This window comes from Staurois parvus, unplaced genomic scaffold, assembly GCF_062004578.1.
Source record: "Staurois parvus isolate SC_StPar_1 unplaced genomic scaffold, SC_StPar_1.0 ptg000602l, whole genome shotgun sequence".
NCBI lineage: Eukaryota > Metazoa > Chordata > Amphibia > Anura > Ranidae > Staurois > Staurois parvus.
In genome coordinates, this window is record NW_028318398.1 from 1,110,635 (window position 1) to 1,136,234 (window position 25,600).

A 25,600-nucleotide genomic window follows, 5' to 3' on the forward strand; every position below is an offset into this window, starting at 1 on the left:
ACAGAGACCCTAACTAACTAACTATAGGCCTGGCCTCAGTCTCTAGGCGCCAACACTGAAATGAGGTGCGTGCACGATCTTACCGACCCATGTCTGCTTTGCATCCGCTGGTGACTCTGAACAGAACAAATGTCTCTCCAACAAGCATGCAGTATCGCAGTATATGCTGCTTAGTTCCTCTGCTCTCATCAGCATTCCTGGCAGCAATCTTCCTTTCTCTGAACAGGATCAGGGTCTTGGACACAATCAGCTTCACTTAGCTGCAGCTCTAGTTACTGAGGGATGCTTTCACACCTGGATGTTATCAGATTCTCAGCTCACACAGCTCTTATTCACCATGCTCCAAAACATGGCTTCTCTCTCTCCTACCTGTTTTCTCCAACTCTGTGTGCAAAACCCCACCTCTTCATGAATATACAAATATCTATGCAGTCTGAGGCTGTGTTAGAAAAACAGTGACATATTGTGGCTAAACCACAGAATGTCAGTCAAAATCCCCCAATGTCAGTTCAAACAATGAGAGCTGTTTCCCCATCTCACACATGCCCTGACTTGTCAGGCATGCATACAAGCATGTGGGAGCCATACAAACTACTGAGGACCATTCTGAGTTGCTGCAATGAAATGTCATCAAAATGGACTAGCCTGCTGCATCATTTATTCACTGATTTTCGGGGTGTCTTTTAATTCAGTCCTAGGTAGGTTGATCATTTTTATTTCCATCAAGCGATGGGGCATCTTTGCGTTCCCATCACATTACCCAGTCCATATCAGTACAGATATCCAGCACGATATTTTTCCCCATTGAGATCCGATGTGTTTTCAAAGTGTTCCTTTAATTTTATTGAGTCGTGTATATTGTATGTAGATGTATCTGCCTATATTAACAAATGCATTTTGCTATTGTGCAGTATTGTGTAATAATAAAATAATGTTTAATATTAGTTATAGTTGATGCAATCATGCTCATAATAAGTTCACACTTTAAGAGATATATAACTTTATTTTAACCCTTTTGCTACCACATGGCATACGTCAGCAGCAGTGGTGGGATTTACACTCATTCCTGACTGACAAGACAATTGTTGGCTGTCAGGTGGAAGTGATCAGGAAGCTGTACAACTGTTAAATCTCTTCCATGGACCTCCAGTAGTGTGGTTTCCCCCGCCATGTTTCCTGGGCTCTGCTGTCCCACCTGAAAAAAAAAAATACTTTGCTTAGAACAGGGTTTCTCAACTAGGGTTCCTCCAGAAGTTGCTAGGGGTTCGTTGAGCAATGAAGAATTTCTGATATTCAGATAAAGTCCCACTGACACCATTGATCTTTGTAGTTTTTTGTAAGAGGTACAATGACCCAATGACCACAAGTGGAACGAGCATTCTTCCCACTGAATATAATTCTAATGTATCATGAGTTGTAGATATAGTGATTTATAGTAGGGGTTCCCTGAGCCTGGAAAGTTGTTTCAAAGCTTCCTCTGTGTTGAAAAGGTTGAGAAGGGCTGGGTTAGAAGCTTAGAACAATACAGTACAGCACAAGAAGACACTGAAAGAAGACAAAGCCCTAATCAAAAAGAAAAATACTGGGAATTTTAAGGTACCACACCAATAACAATCATGAATATTATAAAAAAATGAGCTTTATTATACAAAATTAAAAGAGATTATTGTAGTACAAAATCTAAGCATAAACATGCTTTCTGAAAACATATACAACTACGTATTGTAACAATAGCGACATTAAGCTGGATGTAAATAACTCCACGATTTAATATTAAGCCAGTGAAGAGATTACATTTTGATGTATAAAATTCCGAGGCACTTCGCTGGGAAAAGCCAGCTTCCTCAGGAAGGTCTAGTATTAATCTCTAGGATCATAAGCAGAACCATAGTAAACAAACAGAAAAAAAACAGAAAAGATAAAACAGGATACATTGTACATTTTATTAAAGTATATCTATATATCCAAAGAAGTAACTATTTGTTCAAAGTTCACAATGCAAAGAAACTCACTGTGATGGAAAACCGCAATCAAACATTTTGAAGGAGGACCAGTTCATTAAATAGATTTAAAAATATATAGCATAGAGATAAAGTAAATATACAATAGGTCCTATAGAAAAATAAATTAAAATGGTCAAAATAAGCAAAGAAAAAAAAAAGAAGTACTTAAAAAGGAGAAACAAAGAAAGTAACTTTCTAAACTGAGCTACTTAAATAAATGTAATACATACTCCATCAATAGTGTCTTAAAGGCCCAAACAGTTCTAAACTACATCCCTACTGCCAATATTATATTATTATTATACAGGATTTATATAGCGCCAACAGTTTGCTCAGCGCTTTACAATATAACGAGAGACAATACAGTAACAATACAGTTCAATACAAGAGGGATTTGAGGGCCTGATCCTTGGAGCTTACAATATAGGAGGGAGAGGCTAGTGGTACAAAATATAGTAACTGTGGGAGATGGACTGGTTGGAAGAGTAGAAGATTCCAGTATTTGCTGAGGACAGGATAGGCTTCCCTTAAGAGATAGGTTTTCAGAGATCGCCTAAAAGTGAGCAGAGTAGGCGATAGTCTGATAAATTGGGGTAGAGAGTTCCAGAGGATGGGGGAAGCTCTGGAGAAGTCCTGGAGATGAGCATAGGAGGAGGAGACAAGGGAGCTAGAGAGGAGGAGGTCTTGCGAGGAGCGGAGACTACGGTTTGGGTGATATTTAGAGACAAGATCATTGAAGTAATTTGGGGGGGAGTTATAAATGGCTTTATACGTTATTGTTAATGTTTTGAATTTTATCCGTTGGGCAATGGGAAGCCAGTGGAGGGATTGGCAGAGAGGGGAGGCAGATACAGAACGGTTAGTAAGGTGGATGAGTCTGTCAGCAGCATTCATGATAGATTAAAGAGGGGATAGCTGCGATGAGGTAGGCCAATGAGGAGGAAGTTACAATAGTCAAGGCGAGATATAACAAGGGAGTGGATAAGTTGCTTAGTGGTTTCCGGGGTTAGGAACGGACGTATCTTGGAGATGTTGCGGAGGTGACGTCTACAAGATTTGGACAGTGATTGGATTTGGGGCTGAAAGGACAGATGGGAGTCTAGGATTACACCTAGTACCCTGGCATGAGGGGAGGGACTGATGATTATGTTATTGATCTTCATGGAGAATCAGGAGAGGGAGCACGGGCAGGGGGGAATACTAGGAGCTCAGTTTTGGAAAGATTGAGTTTGAGGAAGTGGAGGGACATCCATGCCGATATGTCACTTAGTAGGTTAGTAATGCAAGTGGAGACTGAAGGGGTGTCGTGAGGAGTAGAAAGATAAATTTGTGTGTAATCAGCATAGAGATGGTACTTAAAGCCGTAGGAGTTTATCAAGTGACCAAGGGAGCAGGTGTAGATGGAGAAGAGAAGGGGTCCAAGGACAGAACTTTGAGGGACCCCTACAGAAAGAGGGAGTGAAGAGGAGGAGGCAGAGTTATAGGTAACGCTGAAGGAGTGCCGCATTAGGTTGGAGGAGAACCAGGAGAGAGCAGAGTCTCAGAGGCCAAGAGAGTGGAGTTTGGAGGATGAGGGGATGGTCAACAGTATCAAAAGCCGCAGAGAGGTCAAGTAGTAAGAGTACGGCGTAGTGGCCATTGGTTTAGGCAGTTAGTAGATCATTAGTGAGTTTTAGTAGGGCAGTTTCAGTTGAGTGTAGAGAGCAAAAGACAGACTGTAAAGGGTCAAGAAGGTTGTTGTCGGTGAGGTGGGAGCTCAGGCGATTGTAGACTAAGCGTTCTAGGAGTTTAGAGGTAAATGGCAGCAGGGAGATGGGTCTTAAGTTATTCAGGTTGGTGGGGTCCAGGGAGGGCTTTTTAAGTATGGGAGTGATATGTGCATGCTTTAGAGGGGAGGGGAAGGCACCTGTAGAGAGGGAAAGATTGAAGATGTGAGTGAAGGAGCATAGGAGGGAAGAAGAGGGTGACCGCAGTAGTTTTGAGGGGACAGGATCCAGGGGCAGGTAGTGAGACGGGATTCTGAGAAAACCTTAGTGAACTCTTCGGTAGTAGCGAGGTCAAAAGAGGAAAGTGTTGAGGGAGGTTTAGTATAAGGTATGCTAGGTGGGATGGATGTCTGTGCAGTGGCGATGCCCCTACAAATTGCATCAATCTTGTTTTTGAAATTATTTGCAATCTCGTGAGCAGTGAGTGAGGTGCTGGGTGGAGGTGGAGAAAGTAGAGAGTTAAAAGTAGAGAAGAGACGACGAGGACTGGATGACAAGGTATTAATAAGAGTGACAAAGTAGGCTTGTTTGGCAGCATGGAGGGAGGTATTGTATGTTAGGAAAGCAGATTTATATCGGGTGAATGCTTGCTGGGATTTGGTTTTACGCCACAATATTGATATCAAACAATTCAAACGAGGACCCACAAGTTACTTCTATCTTAAGTACTCTTTTTTCTTTGCTAATTTTAACCTATATTTGCTTCCTCTATATGCTATATATTTACATATATTTAATGAATTGGTCCTCCTTCAAAACAGTTGATTACGTTTTCCCATCGCTGTGATTTTCTTTGCATTGTATACTTTGAACAAACAGGTACTATTTCTTTTGACATATAGATATATCATCATACAATGTAGAATGTATCCTGTTTTGTCCTTTCTGTTTATTTATCATGGTTCTGCTTATGGTCCTAGCGATATATACCAGACCTCCCTGAGGAAGCTGTCTATACAACTCAGAATTGTATTTACTCTCTTCATTGGTGTAATATGTAACCATGGATTTATTTACATCAAGCTGAATGTCTCTGTTATTACAATATGTAGTGCTATATGTTTTTAGAGAGTATTTTTATACTTAGATTTTGTGCTACAATCATGTCTTTTAATATTGTATAATAAAGCTAATTTTACATAAGATTTATGATTGTTATTACAGGTAATTATATAGCGTCATAAATTTATGCAGATTTACATATATATTGTACATTCACATCAGTCCCTAACCCTCAAGGGGCATACAATCTAAGACCCCTAACTCACATTCATACATACACATACTAGGGACAATTTAGACAGGATCCAATTAACCTACCAGCATGTCTTTGGAGTGTGAGCGGAAACCTGAGTCCCCAGATGAAACCCACGCAGCTACAGGGTGAACATGCAAATTGCAGGGAGGTGGTGCCGTGGATGGGATTTGAACTAACGACCCTAGTACTGCCAAGTGGAAGTGCTAACCATTTAGCCACTGTGCTGCCCCAGTATGGTACCTTATTTTAATGTCTCTATAATAAAGGATGCAGTACCAGTAAAACCTATTGACAAAGTAGAGACCGTTGTTTATACGGGTCTCCTTCCCCTCTTTTTCATACCGTACTGCACAAGAAGGCCATATTAATAACTGTCAGAGAGCACCTCATCAATGTTCTTCCTCTTCGTATTATTAATAATAATAATAATAAAATTCACGTTATTGTAAAACTGCTGAGATTATAAAAATATAATAATAATAGGCCTACTGAGGAAGCCCAATCACAAGGTGTAACACATAGAGGCTGGAGGAGCAAACAGCCATCCAGCAGACCGAGGTGGTATCACCCTATATTGCCGAAAGTATCGGATCAGCACTCCAAATCATTGGATTGAGGTATTCCAATTGCCTCCATGGCTACAGGTGTATAAAATCAAGCACATAGGTATGCAGACTGCTTCTACAAACATTTGTGAAAGAAAGGGTCGCTCTCAGGAGCTCAGTGACTCCAAGCGTGGTCCCATGATAGGTGGCCACCTGTGCAATAAGTCCATCCATGACATTTCCTGGCTACTAAATATTCCACGTTCAACTGTTAGTGGGATTATAACAAAGTGGAAGCAGCTGGGAACAACATCAACTCAGCCACCAAGTGGTAGGCCATGTGGTAGGTCAGCGCATGTTGAAGCACACAGTGTGCAGAAGTTGCAGTCGTTTTAGAAAGAGAGAGCAATTTGGTTCTGCTTTTTCATTTGGGTATCCACAATGTATGATGTGTTAGAACGTCAGTGGGAGGATGTGATTTGCCTAGCATTGTCAAGGGGAAAATTGGATGAAAATTATACCGGGTGTACACAGGTGTATACATTATGATGTGATGAGTGTATCTTGACCGTTCATGAGGTCTAAGAGTGGAGTGAGCAGGTTTTTCACCTGGTTGATTGAGGCACGTTTGGCACAAGATGAATATTGAAGACTATACCTACAGGACTATATATACAGTATATGTCACATATTGCACAATGGTGTTCCATAACATAACTATAAGAGACTTTATTGGGACTGTTTTTTCTTATGTTAATATTGCAGAATTCTTGCACTACACTCTATTTATCTGTTATTTATTGTAAAATACTGCTAAAAAATGCTTATGCATCAGCCATCTCAAATGGGTTCTATTATTATTATCATCATTAATATTGGTATTATTAATATTAATAATAATTATTTTTATAATAATTTACCATCAGTTAGCTTCACATGTATACTGACAAAAAATAACATTAAACTAATCTTACGGCTGTAAATCATGTACTTTTCTTGTTCCTCAGGTATAGAAGGAAAATGTATTATAATATGTATTATGGGCCTGGATGTTTGGCAACTGTCTCCGTATTATCACTAATATGTTGAAAAATGATCATTTAATTATTCCATTGAAGTCCCAACACTCATTACATGGATCATATTACATATTAGTTACTATTTCCACACAGAAAAGGTTCGGTCTCTCCTCTCTAATTATATGTCAAGCTGATATTACCTAAGGGAGTCTTGGATAGGCAGAGATTTAGTAGTACAATATAGAAGAAGTCTGTGTTTTGAAAGCAAGCCAAAAAAAAACAAAAGAATTAGAAGATTTGCAACACCAAGAATTGAAAAATATACAAAGTACAAACTATGAATTGTAATGTAAGTGACATAAATGTTCCTGAATCATATATACAGCTGTAGACAGGCAGAATTATAATGTAAATGTATTCATTTATAGATTTAATAATTTATGGATGATTTAATAAATATATACAGTACATATAGGTAGTCATGATTCTATTCCCTTCCACCCCTTACAACTACTGGAGACTTCTCACCAAGCCGGGACGGCTCATCCAATCAGAGGCCGGCTCCCGGGCTGCACCATCTGGAAGGATAAGTGAATAATGGAAATTGTGGAAGAGTATCATTTTCAGCATTTTGAGGGAGATTTATGCGATGCCTTATTGCCAATCAATAAAATGAGAGGCACATTCCTTTGGTAAGTGTGGTGACCATTGGGATCGGTTTGCACCAAGAGCACTGAGGTGGTGGATTGAATGAATGCACAGGATTTATGAAATATTATGAAGATATCACACATTTATATGTGTGTGCACTTATGAACTTTATTTTAATTGCACGTGGACTTCACCTTAGTTTGCACAATTTTGTAATGTTTGATATATGTACAGTATTTGAGTTGCACTATTAGAGAGTATTTTAGCACAATTATTGTTTTTTATGTGTATTCATTTATGATTTAAGGTGGCTGCCGTTCACATAAGAGTAGTATAGGTGTGGGTATTTAATTACATTTTTTATTTTTTTATTTTTTTGTATGAAATTTTTATACTCTCTTGATTGTTGCGTTGTTCAGTTAAGGAAATCCAACACGTTTTGAAAATCTATTCCTGAGCTTCACACCCAGCTCCTTCATTCATAAAAGCTTGTATTACAGCTTCTATGAATGAAATGTGATCTATGAATGGATGGGCCGACCTTTTGTTCATACATCAGGTTTCATTTATAGAAGCTGTAGTACCAGGGAGAATCATCAATGGCCAAAATGGAAAGACGTGAGAAATGGGTTCCAACTCTAAGGCTAGTAGTTGAATCAAAAGCTGGAAGAAGAATTGACGGATCTCTGACATGAAGATGGATGACGAGAGTGGGAGTGTTTACAGAGGGAGAAGATGAATGGTTCAGTAGCTCCCCCACAGGCATACTATAACTGGGAAAATATCCCTTCTCTTCACAACACGTGCAGAGGCCCTGAGTCCAACGTGACTTCTGTCCTTCAGAGAAAAACATGCTCAGTCTATTTGCATAGACTCAAAGGATGAAGCTTCAGAATATGGAACATCTGACTCTTTAGATGAGGATAGTCAAGGAACAGGTTATACGCATCACAGGCGGTTACCTTCCTGAGAGCTTTCATGGAAACAAATATTGATCTGGATGGTGAAAGAAATCAAGTCATCCAAGGAAGAGGGTAGATATCTGATTCATCGTTACCTCTTGCCATGCCAAATGTTGGTTGTCCATATTGTATTGCATATTGACACACAGTCATGAATGTTGGACACAAGAGAGAACAAGCAGCAGAAGAAACATGTCCAAACTCATTGAATGTTTGGCCAATGCAGCTCAGAACTCCAGAAAGTAATAAACCATGGGATTGTTTTAGGGTTGCACCGATACCGGTATCCATACTAAGCATTTGCAGGGGTATCAGTACTCGTGCAAATGCTGAGACCTGAAACAAATACCTTCAGGTTCGGTTCTTTCAGCTGATTACAAAAACTCACTGATCACTGTAGGAAGGAATGTAAGTCCTCTGGAGCGCAAATGGTTAAATAATGACAGTTATCGCTGAATAAACTGGTCCATAGCAGAAATGTAAAAATTGCTCTGGTCCATAAGGAGTGAACAGGTGTGAGAGCCATAGTGGTTATGGAGCCGGGCCGGCATGTCCTTGAAGTGGAGTTCCAGTTGATTTAAAAAAAATAAAAATAAAACTGTACCTGCTGACTTTTAAAATACCAACACTTATCTGTCCCACGATCCAGCGGTGTCCTCACCACACCTGGTTTTATCGGCCATCTTCTCTCCCCGGGGCCGGAATCTTCAGTGTGGGCACCCGGCTGTGACAGCTTGCGGCTTCACATCCGGGTGCCCACTGCACATGCACATGTAGAGCTGCACTTTGTGAATGGTCCCGTAGTCTTCGGGGTCCTGTCACGTGTCCCAGAAGACTATGGGGAGGGAGGCGGGGAGGACAACTTGTGTTTTCGACTTTTTTGAAATGTACAGTATATGGACATTGCTTTTGGTTACTGATATTGGTTGATTTATTTATATAATATACTATTTTGGCACTTATTATCAATAGAAGCACTTGGATGCATTTATTATTTGAATTTAGAAATTTTGAGTGAAGCGCAGCACATTTTTGATATTTAGGACTATCAGGACTCTCCTGGTAGCAGGACTGTATGCTGATAAAGCATCCTTGGACTCCCTGGTGATAGTGGACTCCTGCATTAGTGTGACACTATACTCAAAGGTTGCAGTTTCTTCATGCCTAGACTGTGGAGATTTCTGGACAGTTGGTGGCATTTTTGATATTGTGTGGAGGTCCAGTGATTTTGGAGACTCTCTTATCTCTGTGGGCACACCTCATGTGGACTTGTTGCAATCCCAGTGATTGAACGGTTCGTCTTCATCAAGTTATTTTTTACTCTTATGACCTGAAAAAATTGCAATCCATTTTGCGTTGTCTTTTAGAAAATTCTCCACCTGCCAAGGGGATCACTACGGTGTCCCTTATGTTCCAATGCCACTGGGGAAGTTCTACAGAGAACTGGCTTTTTATTGACATGTAAGCCCCCGCTGTCATTAGTACAGTGTCAGTGCCTTTTATTAGCACTGATCACTGTATTGGTGTCACTGGTCAGAATGCCCTCTGCAGTCCCGCAGTCCTGCTATAAGTCGCTGATCTCCGCCATTGCTAGTATAAAAAAAAATTCCAGTATATATATCTTCATTTGTCACTGCTATAACGTTCACATAAACCAATGAATTTACAAGTATTGGGATTTTTTTTTTTAGCAAAGACATGCGGCAGAATACATTTTGGCCCAAATGTATGACGAAATTAGATTTTTTACATTTTTTTACTGAACATGTTTAACCACTTCCAGTCCGGACACTTTCACCCCCTTCCTGTCCAGGCCAATTTTCAGCTTTCAGCGCTGTCACATTTTGAATGACAATTGCGCGGACAACACTGTACCCATATTAACTTTATAGCATTTTTTGGAGATAGATAAATTTTTATTTTGGTGGTATTTATTCACCACTGGGATTTTTTTTTTTTTTTTTGCTATATAAATGAAAAAGTCCAAAAATTTTAAAAAAGTGTTTTTCTTATAAAATTTTGCAAATAAATAATCTTTCTTCATAAATCTTGGCCAAAATGTATTCAGTTATCTTTTTAGTAAAAAAAAAAATAACCTAAATTAGTTTATAACCAAAAATTATAATTTAAAAAAAAAATTTACATTTTATTTTTATATTATTATTTATATTTTGCTTTTTTTTAACATACTGTCACTCTAGCAGTACAATGTCACAGAAGTGACACTGTACTACTTGTGGGGGTGATTAAGATTTTTTTTTTATACACTGATTGATTTTACACCCATAAAGGATGTAAAAGCAATAATTTCTCCGTCTCTCTGGCTGCATTCTTGCAGCCGTTGAGAAATACTGTGAGAGCTGTGGTTGGTCACAGCTTGTCACATGGTACAAAGCTGTTGTGAATAGCCTTGTATCATGTGATCTCTGTGATTATTCACACTTTTCAAGCATAGTAAGCAATTATGTCAGAAGTGACATCTTACTCCTATTCATGTGATCACTGATTGGCCAATCAGTGATCACATGATCGGGACCTCACACAGAGGTCCCGTACAGCAATTGGTGTTCCCACCGGATCGCGATGCCGAGTGCTCCCAGGGAGCAAGCACAGTCCAAAATGGCGGGCGCCATTTATGAACGGCAACCCGCCCCTGCACTGCCACCATCCAGCCGTTTATATACATGGGCCAGACGGGAAGTGGTTAATAGCAAAATTTAAAAAATATTTTTTTTACTCAAAATTGTCGGTCTTTTTTTTCTTATAGCGCAAAACATAAAAAACACAGAGGCCATCAAATACCACCAAAAGAAAGCTCTATTTGTGGGGAAAAAAGAACATAAATTAATTTGGGTGCAGCGTTGTATGACCGCGCAATTGTCGTCAGTTAAAATAACGCAGTACCGTGTCGCAAAAAATGGCCTAATCAGGAAGGGGGGTAAATCCTCTGGAAGGCAAGTGGATAATCAACTAACCATAACATAAAGGTTACCGATCTTAGGAGGCACCAAATGACCAACATTAGGTTTGTGTCTGTGTTGCTACTTAACTATCCCTAGCCCTGCTACAGCAGCTTGGGGTCAAACCCACCACAACACAGATAGGTCCTTGCTACCAGCTCTCAGATTACACACCATTAACTGAGATCCAACAGAGGACACCATACTTTAGATGGGTATCATCTATGAGCTGTAACCAAAAGTTTTAACCCCTCCGAAGACCCCAATCTGCAAAGATCCTATGATCAGCAGTAAAACAGATCCAATGCAGGGCAGGAGGGTGGGAAGAATCCTTCAAGTCCGTTGGCTCCAACTGCTTTGACGCTTTCCAGATTCCACCCCGTATACCCCCGTTTTGGTCCCACTCCCTCACTAACGCAAACATTACTCCCTCTCCAGAAAAAGATGAAAAGTTCAATGAGATTGCAACAGTTGACTTTGTTTAAATAATTCAATGATTTTCAGAATCCCCATTTTGTAGTGGAAAAGGACAGAACAAATATTCTGGGGGAGATTTACTAAAACCGGGGAGCTCAGAATCTGGCGCAGCTGTGCATGGTAGCCAATCAATTTCTAACGTCAGCTTGTTTATTTAAACTTTGGCATTAAAACCTGAAAGCTGATTATTTTCTATGCAGAATTGGACCAGATTTTGCACTCTTGAGTTTTATAAAATAACCCCCACTGTGTAGGACCTAGGTGTATGTAGGCAACTGCTGAATAACTTGCTGTTTGGCGAACAGTTTATATATAGTTGTATAGTTTTCTGTATTTTCTTTTTCCTTTTAGTAAATAGTTACTATAGAGACTAGAGCAGTTTTAAATTGTCCAGCAGTTTAACAATTTTAATCATGAAATATAAACCTAACTGGTGTATGCCTAACTTATTTTCCCAAGGGCGGGTATGAGGTGCAGTGAAGGTGAGTGATGGAACATGAGGTGGCTTAGATGCACACTATTATTGCACTTTATCGTGTTGATAATGGAGCGCTAGCTATCACTTAGTTGTTGCAGACAGATATTGGTTGTTAATTTCGCTTAGTGAATGAGGTGAAGTCGTGGTGACTTCAACCATCCAATCAAGGACAAATAAAATTAATGTATTTTTAAACTTGCATTTCACACGATTGGATATTCTATGAACAGCAATATTTCACTATTCAGTAAGATAAAAGAAAATTAAGTTTTGAAAGTGGAAACGCTTTATTCCATTGATGGCTTCCCGTCCAGCCCATGTAGATAAATGGCCGGACAGGAGCAGCATTGATGCAGGGTGTACTGGTATGTTACTGGTTCTGAATCAACCTCCTGTGCTTGGCTCCTAGAGTGTGCTCTGTCATGGCTGTGAATCACAGAGCGGGTACAGGGACAATTTCATTGGCCCTGTACCATGTGATCTCTTTGACCAATCACAGTTGTAAGTAAAGGCTGCATGCCTGCAGCCTTTCGAAGAGTTTCACAGCTGATGGCTGTGAAAGAAAACCGATTGCTTACTGTAGTGAATGTAGTGAGCGGTAGGTTGTCACTGCGGTGAAATTATTCTGCTCTGCTGTATGGTGGTCAGAGACACTGACTGGTGCACTGAAGACACTGCATGCCAGTTCAGCAGACAATGTTTCTGATCAATAGCTACATCAGTACAATGTCACCACAGTGACACTGAACTGTTCTGGTGACAGTATGTAAAACGAAAAAGAAGGCTCTGATATCACTGTATGTCAGTGCTGTCAGCCAATGTCATATGATTTAAATCCAATGACAATCACATTGTTCAGTGTGTTGACAACATGCCAACCCACCAATCTATTCCTGCTGCAACTCCCATCGCAAATTGCAGTTCCTCAGTGATGCTTGAAAGTACAGTGGGGCAAAAAAGTATTTAGTCAGCCACCAATTGTGCAAGTTCTCCCACTTAAAAAGATGAGAGAGGCCTGTCATTGGCGTCATAGGTAGACCTCAACTATGAGAGACAAAATGAGAAAAACAATCCAGACAATCACATTGGCTGATTTGGAAAGAATTTATTTGCAAATTATGTGTACATATACATCCCATACATCCCGTACATCCCGTACATCCCTGTACACCCCGTACATCCCTGTACATCCCGTACACCCCGTACATCCCATACATCCCATACATCCCTGTACATCCCGTACATCCCATACACCCCGTACATCCCGTACATCCCATACACCCCGTACATCCTGTACATCCCTGTACACCCCGTACATCCCTGTACATCCCGTACACCCCGTACATCCCGTACATTCCGTACACCCTGTACATCCCGTACATCCCATACACCCCGTACATCCCGTACATCCCGTACATCCCATACACCCCGTAAATCCCATACATCCCTGTACACCCCGTACATCCCTGTACATCCCGTACACCCCGTACATCCCATACACCCCGTAAATCCCATACATCCCTGTACACCCCGTACATCCCTGTACATCCCTGTACACCCCGTACATCCCTGTACATCCCGTACACCCCGTACATCCCATACATCCCGTACAACCGGTACATCCGGTACATGCCATACATCCCATACACCCCGTACATCCCGTACATCCCGTACACCCCGTACATCCCTTTACATCCCTTACATCCCGTACAGCCCATACATCCCGTACATCCAGTACACCCCGTACATCCCGTACATCTCGTACACCCCATACATCCCGTACACCACGTACATCCCTGTACATCCAGTACACCCCATACATCCCGTACATCCCGTACATCCCGTACGTCCCATACACCCCATACACCCCTTACATCACGTACACCCCGTACATCCCATACATCCCATACATCCCATACACCCCGTACATCCCGTACATCCCGTACATCCCTGTACACCCCATACATCCCTGTACATCCCGTACATCCCGTTCAGCCCGTACATCCCGTACATCCAGTACACCCCGTACATCCCGTACACCCCGTACATCCCGTACACCCCATACACCCCGTACATCCCGTACATCTCGTACACCCCGTACATCCCGTACATCCCTGTAAACCCCATACATTCCGTACGTTCCGACCATCCCTGTACACCCCGTACGTCCCGTACATCCTTGTACACCCCGTACATCCCATAAGGCAAGCAGATATTCTGACAGGTCTTCAGGAGACCTTCATGGCATCAGCAATCTACTGATCACTGGTGCAATGCTTGCCAGGCTCCCTTGGACAAAAATAATAAATGCACATATTTTTACCTTCAAAAAAATGTGCATTTATTATTTTTGTCCAAAAGGTGAACGTATCCTTTAAGTCTGGTGGCACTTATAGTAAATGGTGGATTGAGACAAGCTGAAACCCAATAACGGAAATGAGGACGCGCAAGCAAAGGGTTGTGTTTGGGCAAAGAAGCAAAGGAATTGCTGATCAAACATGGTACAAACATTTCTGAAAATGAATTTTCCTATGTTATGTTGGATGTTGTTGTGATTATTATTAGTAGTAGTATTAGTATTGATATTAGTATTACTAATGTATTGTAAAATACTGTTAACATTTAAAAAAAAAATGCTCATGTAACAGCTATGTGAAATGTTTTATTATTAATATTATTATTATTATTATCATTATTATTAGTAGTAGTATTATTATTAGTAGTAGTGTTATTATTAGTATTATTATTACTAATAATAATTCTAATAATAATACTGACTTTGTGAAATACTGTGGAATGTATAAAAATGCTTATGTGATCTCATATAGGATCTATTATTATAATTGCTAATAATAATATTGCCCACACATAATCCATAGCAGTTAGTTCCATACTTCTACTGACATAAAACCAGTATCGGTCTATTCTGACATTCCGCTGTAAATCATGTACTTTTCTTGCTCCTCAGGTATATAAGGAACATGGAATATGATCTGTATGATGAGCTTTGATGTTTGACAACTGTCTCTGTATTATCACTAATGTGTTTCAATGAGATCATTTAATGACTTCTTTCATTGCGGTTCCATCACTAATCACATGGATCATATTACATATTAATTGATATTACAAGTCTGCTAATTATCACAGAAAAGCTTCGGTCTCCCCTCTGTAATTATATGCCGAGCCGACATTACCTAAGGGAACCTTGGACAGGGATGGATTTAGTAGTAGACGCAGCAGGCTCGGTTGTTTTCAATGGAAGCCAAAAAAAAAACAATGAGAAGAATTGAAACTCCATCTTACTGAGAAGGTAAAGCCATTGAAATATACAAACTATGAATTGTAATGGAAGAGACACAAAAGTACCTGAAGCGTACATCCAGCTGCAGACAGACGGGATTGTAATGTAAATGATCGTTATAACATTTTGATGTTTTAATAATGATGTACATTTACAGTAGGTAGCCATATTCAGCCAAATGTTCATACGCTGATTATTACTGGCCGTGCAGTACAATGACTGTGCTTTATTGCTCCTCTAATCTCATACCTATAGACCACGTTCTGGATGACATATCCTCTAATTCATCTTTTTTAAGCAATTGCTCAGAAAAAATTTTTTACTGTCATGCAGAAAATTACTAATTAATTAAATTAAAGATAAAGCAACAATGCAATATATTACAGCTTACTGATGTAATGGCTGCATTTGTTTGTTTTTTTTATGCTTTTTCCCTTTTATTTTCACTTGAGAATCCAGCAAGTAATACTGCAAATAACATAATTACTGTATCTGTGAGGGAGCAGCACTGTCAGAAAAGATTTAGAACTACAAAAAACATCCCCTCCTCATTTTTATAACATATTGTGTGAGGTGTTGTGTAAACCTCATGGATAACTGGTGTAGCGCCCTCCAGGTAGATGATTTTCTGTTTCTGAGTTACAGCCTTGTTAGAAGCCTGGGATAAGTCAGCCTGGGAGTGAGTCAGCAAGGGTACTTCAGGTGAGGCTGGGAGGCTCTACATGTTAGGGCTTCTGGAGCCTTCTCACCCTTCTAGAAACTTCTGGCACTTTCTAGAAGAGGGGCAGAGGAGGGGAGGAGGCCTAGATTTTCATATTAAAGGGAGTCTGACCAATCCCCTTAAATATGGGCGAGCCTGATCAGAAGGGGAGCTGAGTGGAACAAAGAGTGAATTAAGGTGATGGTGTTTGTAGCCTGGGAGGGGGACCCAGTATCAGGGGACCTACCTACAGGCTGAATCTGGAAATAAGAATCTCCACTATCCTGCTGTCTGCTAGAAAAGACAGCCTGTCAGCAGGGAAGGACACAGCCCAGTGTGAGGCCTGGAAGCATCTTCAACCCATTAAGGTACAGAAAAAAAGTGTGAATACTTCTACACCCCCTGGGCCAAAGCAGGGAGAGGGCGGTCAAGTGCAATACCCAACTAGTTCGCACTGTAGATCTTGGAATCCCTTGCCCAGGGATACCCTCAGGACAGCCGGATGGATGAGGAGAGGTTTAACTAGGGTCTGAGGAGCTACACCAAAGGGGACTCAGTGTTCTTTAAAGAGACAGTTGCTGATTTTGGTCCACATCTTGTACATTTTTGTAAATAAGTTGTCCTTTACGTTTACAGTTCCTTTGGGCATCTCATATACCCCTAGACCCCATCCAAGTTGTTACCCTCAATAAAAACATCAAAAACAAAGACTCAAGGACTGTTTTACTGACTCTGGAACATGTGGAAAATGCATGTTGCCTGGACGTGCAGAGCTTAGGGGGACCCAAAAATTCAGCGACCCTTCAGTGACCCATCAAGTGTACCTGTCACACAGAGTGATCAGAGCCACCATCATCAGTGTACCCGTCACACAGTCACCATCATCAGTGTACCTGTCACACAGTCGCCATCAGCAGTATACCCGTCACACAGTCACCATCATCAGTGTACCCGTCACACAGTCGCCATCATCAGTATACCCGTCACACAGTCACCATCAGCAGTATACCCGTCACACAGTCACCATCATCAGTATACCCGTCACACAGTCACCATCATCAGTATACCCGTCACACAGTCACCATCATCAGTATACCCGTCACACGGTCGCCATCATCAGTATACCCGTCACACAGTCACCATCATCAGTATACCCGTCACACGGTCGCCATCATCAGTATACCCGTCACACGGTCACCATCATCAGTATACCCGTCACACGGTCACCATCATCAGTATACCCGTCACACAGTCACCATCATCAGTATACCTGTCACACAGCCGCCATCAGCAGTATACCCGTCACACAGTCACCATCATCAGTATACCCATCACACAGTCACCATCAGCAGTATACCCGTCACACGGTCGCCATCATCAGTATACCCGTCACACAGTCACCATCATCAGTATACCCGTCACACAGTCGCCATCATCAGTATACCCGTCACACAGCCGCCATCAGCAGTATACCCGTCACACGGTCGCCATCATCAGTATACCCGTCACACAGTCACCATCATCAGTATACCCGTCACACAGTCGCCATCATCAGTATACCCGTCACACGGTCGCCATCATCAGTATACCCGTCACACAGTCGCCATCATCAGTATACCCGTCACACAGTCGCCATCATCAGTATACCCGTCACACAGTCGCCATCATCAGTATACCCGTCACACGGTCGCCATCATCAGTATACCCGTCACACAGTCGCCATCATCAGTATACCCGTCACACAGTCACCATCATCAGTATACCCGTCACACAGTCACCATCATCAGTATACCCGTCACACAGTCGCCATCATCAGTATACCCGTCACACAGTCGCCATCATCAGTATACCCGTCACACAGTCGCCATCATCAGTATACCCGTCACACGGTCGCCATCATCAGTATACCCGTCACACAGTCGCCATCATCAGTATACCCGTCACACGGTCGCCATCATCAGTATACCCGTCACACAGTCGCCATCATCAGTATACCCGTCACACAGTCACCATCATCAGTATACCCGTCACACAGTCGCCATCATCAGTATACCCGTCACACAGTCGCCATCATCAGTATACCCGTCACACAGTCGCCATCATCAGTATACCCGTCACACAGTCACCATCATCAGTATACCCGTCACACAGTCAGCATCATCAGTATACCCGTCACACGGTCACCATCATCAGTATACCCGTCACACGGTCACCATCATCAGTATACCCGTCACACAGTCACCATCATCAGTATACCCGTCACACAGTCACCATCATCAGTATACCCGTCACACAGTCGCCATCATCAGTATACCCGTCACACTGTCACCATCATCAGTATACCCGTCACACAGCCACCATCATCAGTATACCCGTCACACAGTCACCATCATCAGTATACCCGTCACACGGTCCCCATCATCAGTATACCCGTCACACAGCCACCATCATCAGTATACCCGTCACACAGTCACCATCATCAGTATACCCGTCACACAGCCGCCATCAGCAGTATACCCGTCACACAGTCACCATCATCAGTATACCCGTCACACAGTCGCCATCATCAGTATACCCGTCACACAGTCACCATCATCAGTGTACCCGTCACACAGTCACCATCATCAGTATACCCGTCACACAGTCACCATCATCAGTATACCCGTCACACAGTCACCATCATCAGTATACCCGTCACACAGTCGCCATCATCAGTATACCCGTCACACAGTCGCCATCATCAGTATACCCGTCACACAGTCGCCATCATCAGTATACCCGTCACACAGTCGCCATCATCAGTATACCTGTCACACAGTCGCCATCATCAGTATACCCGTCACACAGTCACCATCATCAGTATACCCGTCACACGGTCACCATCATCAGTATACCCGTCACACAGTCACCATCATCAGTATACCTTTCCCTAGTTATACTAGTGAGGAGGCTTTTCAAATCCTCAGTATGAAGGATTAGAGCAGCGAGAAGCTCTCATTGTCCAATTCCAATTCTGAGTACGAACCAATCAAAAGTTATCGATCTGTGACCGAATCGGAGGAAGAAACAGTTCCTTCAAAAAGGATAAGATGCTTTGAAGTTCAGGCAACCACCAGTAGCCACATACACTCCAATGGTGAATTGGCCCTTGACCCCTAGATGAAAGGCCTGGTACTAGTACAGAGATATCCCATCAGACACCAAGAATTAGGGTTTTTTTTTCTGAAAATGTATGTCATTTTACAAATGTGCGCTAAAGCTAAAAAGCAAAGAAATAAACAGCTTTATGACTTACTACAGGATATTCGCAAACTAGAAATGCAAAATAAAGCTCAAATCGATCAAACCACCTCGAATACAATCTCCAGACTACGGAACGAATTACGCTCCTTACTAATGTACCAATTTGATAGAAGTACGCAAAGATTAAAACTCAGCTACTACTCTAATGGAAACAAAGCAGGGAAATACCTAGCGAATAAAATGAAATCCCTGCATACCGTACCTTATCAACCCAAGAGATAAAACTAAAATCACTAATCCTCAAGAAATAGCAAATTCATTTGCTAGTTACTACAATTCACTTTATAACCTAAATCAAGACAAATCCACTCTCCAACCTTCTATAGGAGACATACAAGCATTTTTATCACACATTCGCTTACCCACTCTTTCGAAATCACAACTAAGTATCTTAAACTCCCCTATCTCAATAAATGAAATAAACAGAACAATAGAAAAGCTACCCAATGGCAAAAGTCTGGGACCAGATGGATTTTCCAGCGAATACTATAAAATGTTAAAAAATCCTCATCTAAACCAACTATACACTGACGTGTTTTCTTCCGCCTCATTACCTTCCTAAATGCTACAAGCATTAGTTGTAACAATCCCCAAATCAGGTAAAGATCCAGACAACCCACAAAATTCCAGGCCTCTTTCTTTATTAACAGGTTCCCGTCCAGTCTATAGTCAGATGGCGGCCTGCAAAACCCCTCGTCCCTCCAGGTGGACGCAGCGGCGCGATCTGTCACCGGACAGATGACACGGCCGATGACAGATCTGAGTACTGGCCCCGTTGCCAGTACCATGTGACCTGCTGTGACCAATCACAGCAGGTCACATGACAGTTGTATACCATGGATGGCTTCCTTTCATGCCATCCATTGTATACTAGTGTGTCTAGCTGTGAATGGTCACAGCGATCACATGCACAAGCTGGGCCAATCACAGCCCAGCTGTGTCATGTGATTAGCCAAATCACAGCTCCGCAAAAAAAAAAACCCTGAATGAATCGATGTCATTCAGGTAAATGCTTGCTTATAGCAAAGTATTTCTTTGCTATAAGCAAATTGTGTAAAACAAAAATACTGATCACTTCCCTAAAGTAGTGCAATGTTACTATGGTAACATTGTACTACTTTGGTAATAGTTAAATATGAAAAAGAAATCTTAAAAAAAAGAAAAAAATGTAATAAAAAATTAATAATAATAAAAAAATTAAAAAAAAATTAAAAATTATAATTTTTTTTCATACTGTCACCAGTCAGTGCCCCTGATCATCGCCATGCCAGTTATATGATGACGCTGTACTGCACTGGTGACAGTATGTAAAAAAAATAGTGAAAATAATTGTTTTCATTTTCCAAAAAATTATGACAAAAAAATTACAATTTCAAAAAACTCGCCATGCCTCTTATGAAGTACGTCGGACTGTCTACTTTGCAAAAAGGGGTCATTTGGGGATATCTGTACTGTTCTGACATTTGGGGGATATCTGTCCTGTCCTGACATTTGGGGGATATCTGTACTGTTCTGACATTTGGGGGATATCTGTACCATCCTGACATTAGGGGGATATCTGTACTGTCCTGACATTTGGGGGATATCTGTACCGTCCTGACATTTGGGGGATATCTGTACCATCCTGACATTTGGGGGATATCTGTCCTGTCCTGACATTTGGGGGATATCTGTACTGTTCTGACATTTGGGGGATATCTGTCCTGTCCTGACATTTGGGGGATATCTGTACTGTTCTGACATTTGGGGGATATCTGTACTGTTCTGACATTTGGGGGATATGTGTACTGTCCTGACATTTGGGGGGGTATCTGTACTGTTCTGACATTTGGGGGATATCTGTACTGTTCTGACATTTGGGGGATATCTGTACTGTCCTGACATTTGGGGGGGTATCTGTACTGTTCTGACATTTGGGGGATATCTGTACTGTTCTGACATTTGGGGGATATCTGTACTGTCCTGACATTCTTGGACCTCAAGAAATTAGATTGGCTGTCAGTACTTCAGGATTGATCAATATTCAGATCTATACCATAGTTTGTGAACTCTATACCTTTCCTACAAACTAAATAATACATCCTAATTTGGGTTATTTTCACCAAAGACATGTAGCAGAATACATCTTGGCCTAAATTTATGAAGAACAATTATTTATTTGCAAACTTTTATAACAGAAACAAAGAAAAACGTTTTTTTTCCAATATTTTCGGTCTTTTTTTGTTAATTTAGCAAAAAATAAAAACCCCAGAGGTGATTAAATACCACCAAAAGAAAGTTCTAGTTGTGTGAAGAAAATGATAAAATTTTAGTTTGGATATAATGTTATCTGACCGCGCAATTGTCATTCAAAGTGTGAGAGCGCTGAAACCTGAAAAATGGTCTGGGCAGGAAGGGGGTAAAAGTGCCCGGTATGGAAGAGGTTAAATACTGATATTAACCACTTCCAGTCCGGACACTTTTACCCCCTTCCTGACCAGGGCAATTTTCAGCTTTTAGCGCTATCACACTTTGAATGACAATTGCGCGGTCATGCAACACTGTACCCAAATGAATTTTTTACCATTTTTTTGAGACAGATAAAGCTTTATTTTGGTGGTATTTATTCACCACTGGGAATTTTTTTTTCTTTTGCTATGTAAATGAAATGTCCAAAAATTTTGAAAAAAAGTGTTTTTTTTATAAAATTTTGCAAATAAATAATATTTCATCATAAATCTTAGCCAAAATTTATTCCGTTATCTTTTTAGTAAAAAAAAACATTTTTGTTTACATTTTTATTTTATTTCTTTATATTATTATTTATTATTTATTTTTATTTTTTTACATACTGTCACCCTAGCAGTACAGTGTCACCATGGTACTGTACTACTTGTGGGGGGTGATGAAGATTTTTTTTTTTTTTTTTACACTGATTGCTTTTACACCCATATAGGATGTAAAAGCAATCATTTCTCTTTCTCTCTGTGTGCATTCTTGCACTCATTGAGAAGTACTGAGTGAGCTGTGATTGGTCACAGCTTGTCACATGGTACAAGGCTTTTGTGAATAGCCTTGTACCATGTGACCTCTGTGATCATTCACAGATTTCACACGTAGTAAGCAATGATATCAGAAGTGACATCTTGCTTACTACTTTGCATGTGATCACTGATTGGCCAATCAGTGATCACATGATCGGGACCTCGTACAGAGGTCCCGTCTGACGATCGGTGTTTCACTGTGTCCGGAGGACACAGCGGGCACCGGGTCGCGGTGCTGCGCGCTCCCAGGGAGCGCGCACAAGCAGGGTGCGGGGAGGCCGTTTATAGACGGCCACCCGACCCTGCAGTGCCACCGTCCGACCGTTTATATACAACGGCCGGATGGGAGGTGGTTAAGATTTACGCTAAAATTATAGAGTGCAGACTGGCCAATATACTCCCAGATTTGATCAAGCCTGATCAGTTAGGCTTTACTAAAGGTAGACAAACATTTGATGCAACCCGGAGACTAATCAACATAATTCATTACGCAGACTCACATAAAATTCCCTCCTTATTACTTGCTCTGGAGGCCGAAAAGGCTTTTGATAGGATACACTGGACATACATGTTCCAAGTTCTGCATACATTTGGATTTTCAGGAACAATTATTAATGCTATTTCAGCACTTTACTAAACCCTTCTGGCCAAGTCTATGTATCTGACATGCTATCCAAACCATTCCTAATTATAAATGGTACCAGACAAGGATGTATATTGTTGCCACTCATTTTTAACCTATCAATTGAACCTTTTGATGCAACTATAAGGAACAATCCAGATATACATGGCTTCTATATGGGTAAAAACCACCACAAAATAACGCTCTTTGCGGATGACATCATTTTAATGCTAACTAATCCCTTTACTTCTTTAGCAGCAATTCAGCAAACTCTCATACAATTCAGTAATATTTCATATTATAAAATAAATGCATCCAAATCTAACATTCTAAATCTGGGTGTAGAGCACATTCTAAAAATACACCTCCAAAACAAATTTCCCTACATCTGGGAAAATAAAGCCATTCCTTATCTTGGAATATTGTTGACAAACAAAACCTCTGACCTAGGAACTCTCAATTATTCTAAATTCATTCCAAAAATTCAAACCCGCCTCAATCAAATGGCTAAACATGAACTATCCTGGTCTGGCAGACTGGCTGCATTTAAACTGTTCATATTGCCACAGATTGTATATCTATTCAGATCAATTACAATCCCAATTAAATCTTCATATCTAGCAAAACTACAATCTAGGCTTAAAAAATATGTCTGGGGAAATATGAGACATAGATGCTAACATAATATATTAATCAAACACAAAAAATTAGGAGGAATGGGATTGGTTGACATTAGGGACTATCACAAAGCATCATTATTAGACCAACTCAAACATTGGTTTATAGTGGAAGATGATACAAAATGGGGTGACATTGAAAAAACTCTAGCCTCTACTACCGATGTAAGTGCCATACTACTAGGGAGCTCATGGCAAAGGATTCCAACTAGTCAAACAACACCTGGGCTCTGGGGAAGAGGATAGAAACGCATAAGCCTTTTGGATGTCCAGAATTCTCATCATAAGACAGATACGAAGTGCGAATTGGACAGAGCTGTTCCTTCATGATGTGCCTTTTATTTATTGACTATTGTGAGTAGAATACTTATTTTTCAACATTCAATAAACATACATTTTAAGGTAATGCACTAGGCCGGTGCGCCCTCTGTTTGTTTTTCTCTGTTCAGTATATTTGGACTCTTTGGTCCTTTGAGGGCAGCAAGGCGTGCATATCCCAAGAATTTCGTTATGTGGTCCCAATGACATTGAGTCCATCCCCAAGCGCAGCAGTATCTGGGTTTTCCACTTCTACAGTAAAACAACACCAACTGTACGAGCCTCTTTTTTAAAAGATTTATTAAATATATATAATGCACTCACATGGGAAACAATAAAAAAAAGCCTTTGATACAATATTGCTTTGTTTAGTAAGTTTTTCTCACTCCCATCTACTTGCTGTGTGTTAAGCCTTTAAGCGTTGTGACGTCAGAGCCCCTCCCCTACACGTTACGCCACGAGGTCACATGGCTTCATCAGGGAAAATTCTTAAAGGCATAACACACAGCAAGTAGATGGGAGTGAGAAAAATTTACTAAACAAAGCAAAATTGTATCAAAGGCGTTTTTTTATTGTTTCACATGTGAGTTCATTATATATATTTAATAAATCTTTTAAAAAAGAGGATAAGGCACTATATATTTTCTTCCAATTACATGGAATACACACATATGGAGGAAAAAGTTTGAAAGGAGCCTAGTGGGAAGAGGGATAACTCCATCCATCCATCCATACTGAGGAAAAGGATCTCTTGATAACTGTGAGACCCTGCTGGAAAAAAGGAAAAACACTCCATGTACCATCCATCCATCTGGGATCTGGACTTATTACACAGGCTGCAACCTATCACAGGACCACACTTCATTTCACTGAGCTCCTGAGAGTGACCCATTGTTTCACAAATGTTTGTAGAAGCAGTCTGCATGCCTGGGGGCTTGATGTTATACACCTGTGGCCATGGAGGGGATTGGAATACCTGAATCCAATGATTTGGAGGGCTGGCCCAATACTTGGCAATATAGTGTATACCACCCCAGTCTGCTGGATGGCTGGCTTGGCTCCTCCCACCTATATGTGTTACACCTTGTGATTGGGCTTCCTAAATAGGCCTATTATTATTATTATTATTATTATTATTATTATTATTATTATTATATGTTTATAATCTGAGCAGTTTTACAATAAAGTCAATTTTAATAATAATAACAACAACATTGATGAGGTGCCCTCTGCCAGTTATATTAATATGGCCGGATTGTACAGTACGATATGAAAAAAGGGGAAGGAGACACGTAATACCCAGTCTCTACCTTGTCAATAGGTTTTACTGGTACCGCATCCTTTATTATAGAGACACTAAAAGAAGACAAAACTCAAACTAAGAAAACTAATGGGACTTTTAAGGTACCATACTGGGCAGCACAGTGGCTAAATGGTTAGCACTTCTGCCTGGCAGTACTAGGGTCTTCAATTCAAATCCCAACCACAGCACCACCTGCCTGGAGTTTGCATGTTCTCACTGTGCCTGCGTGAG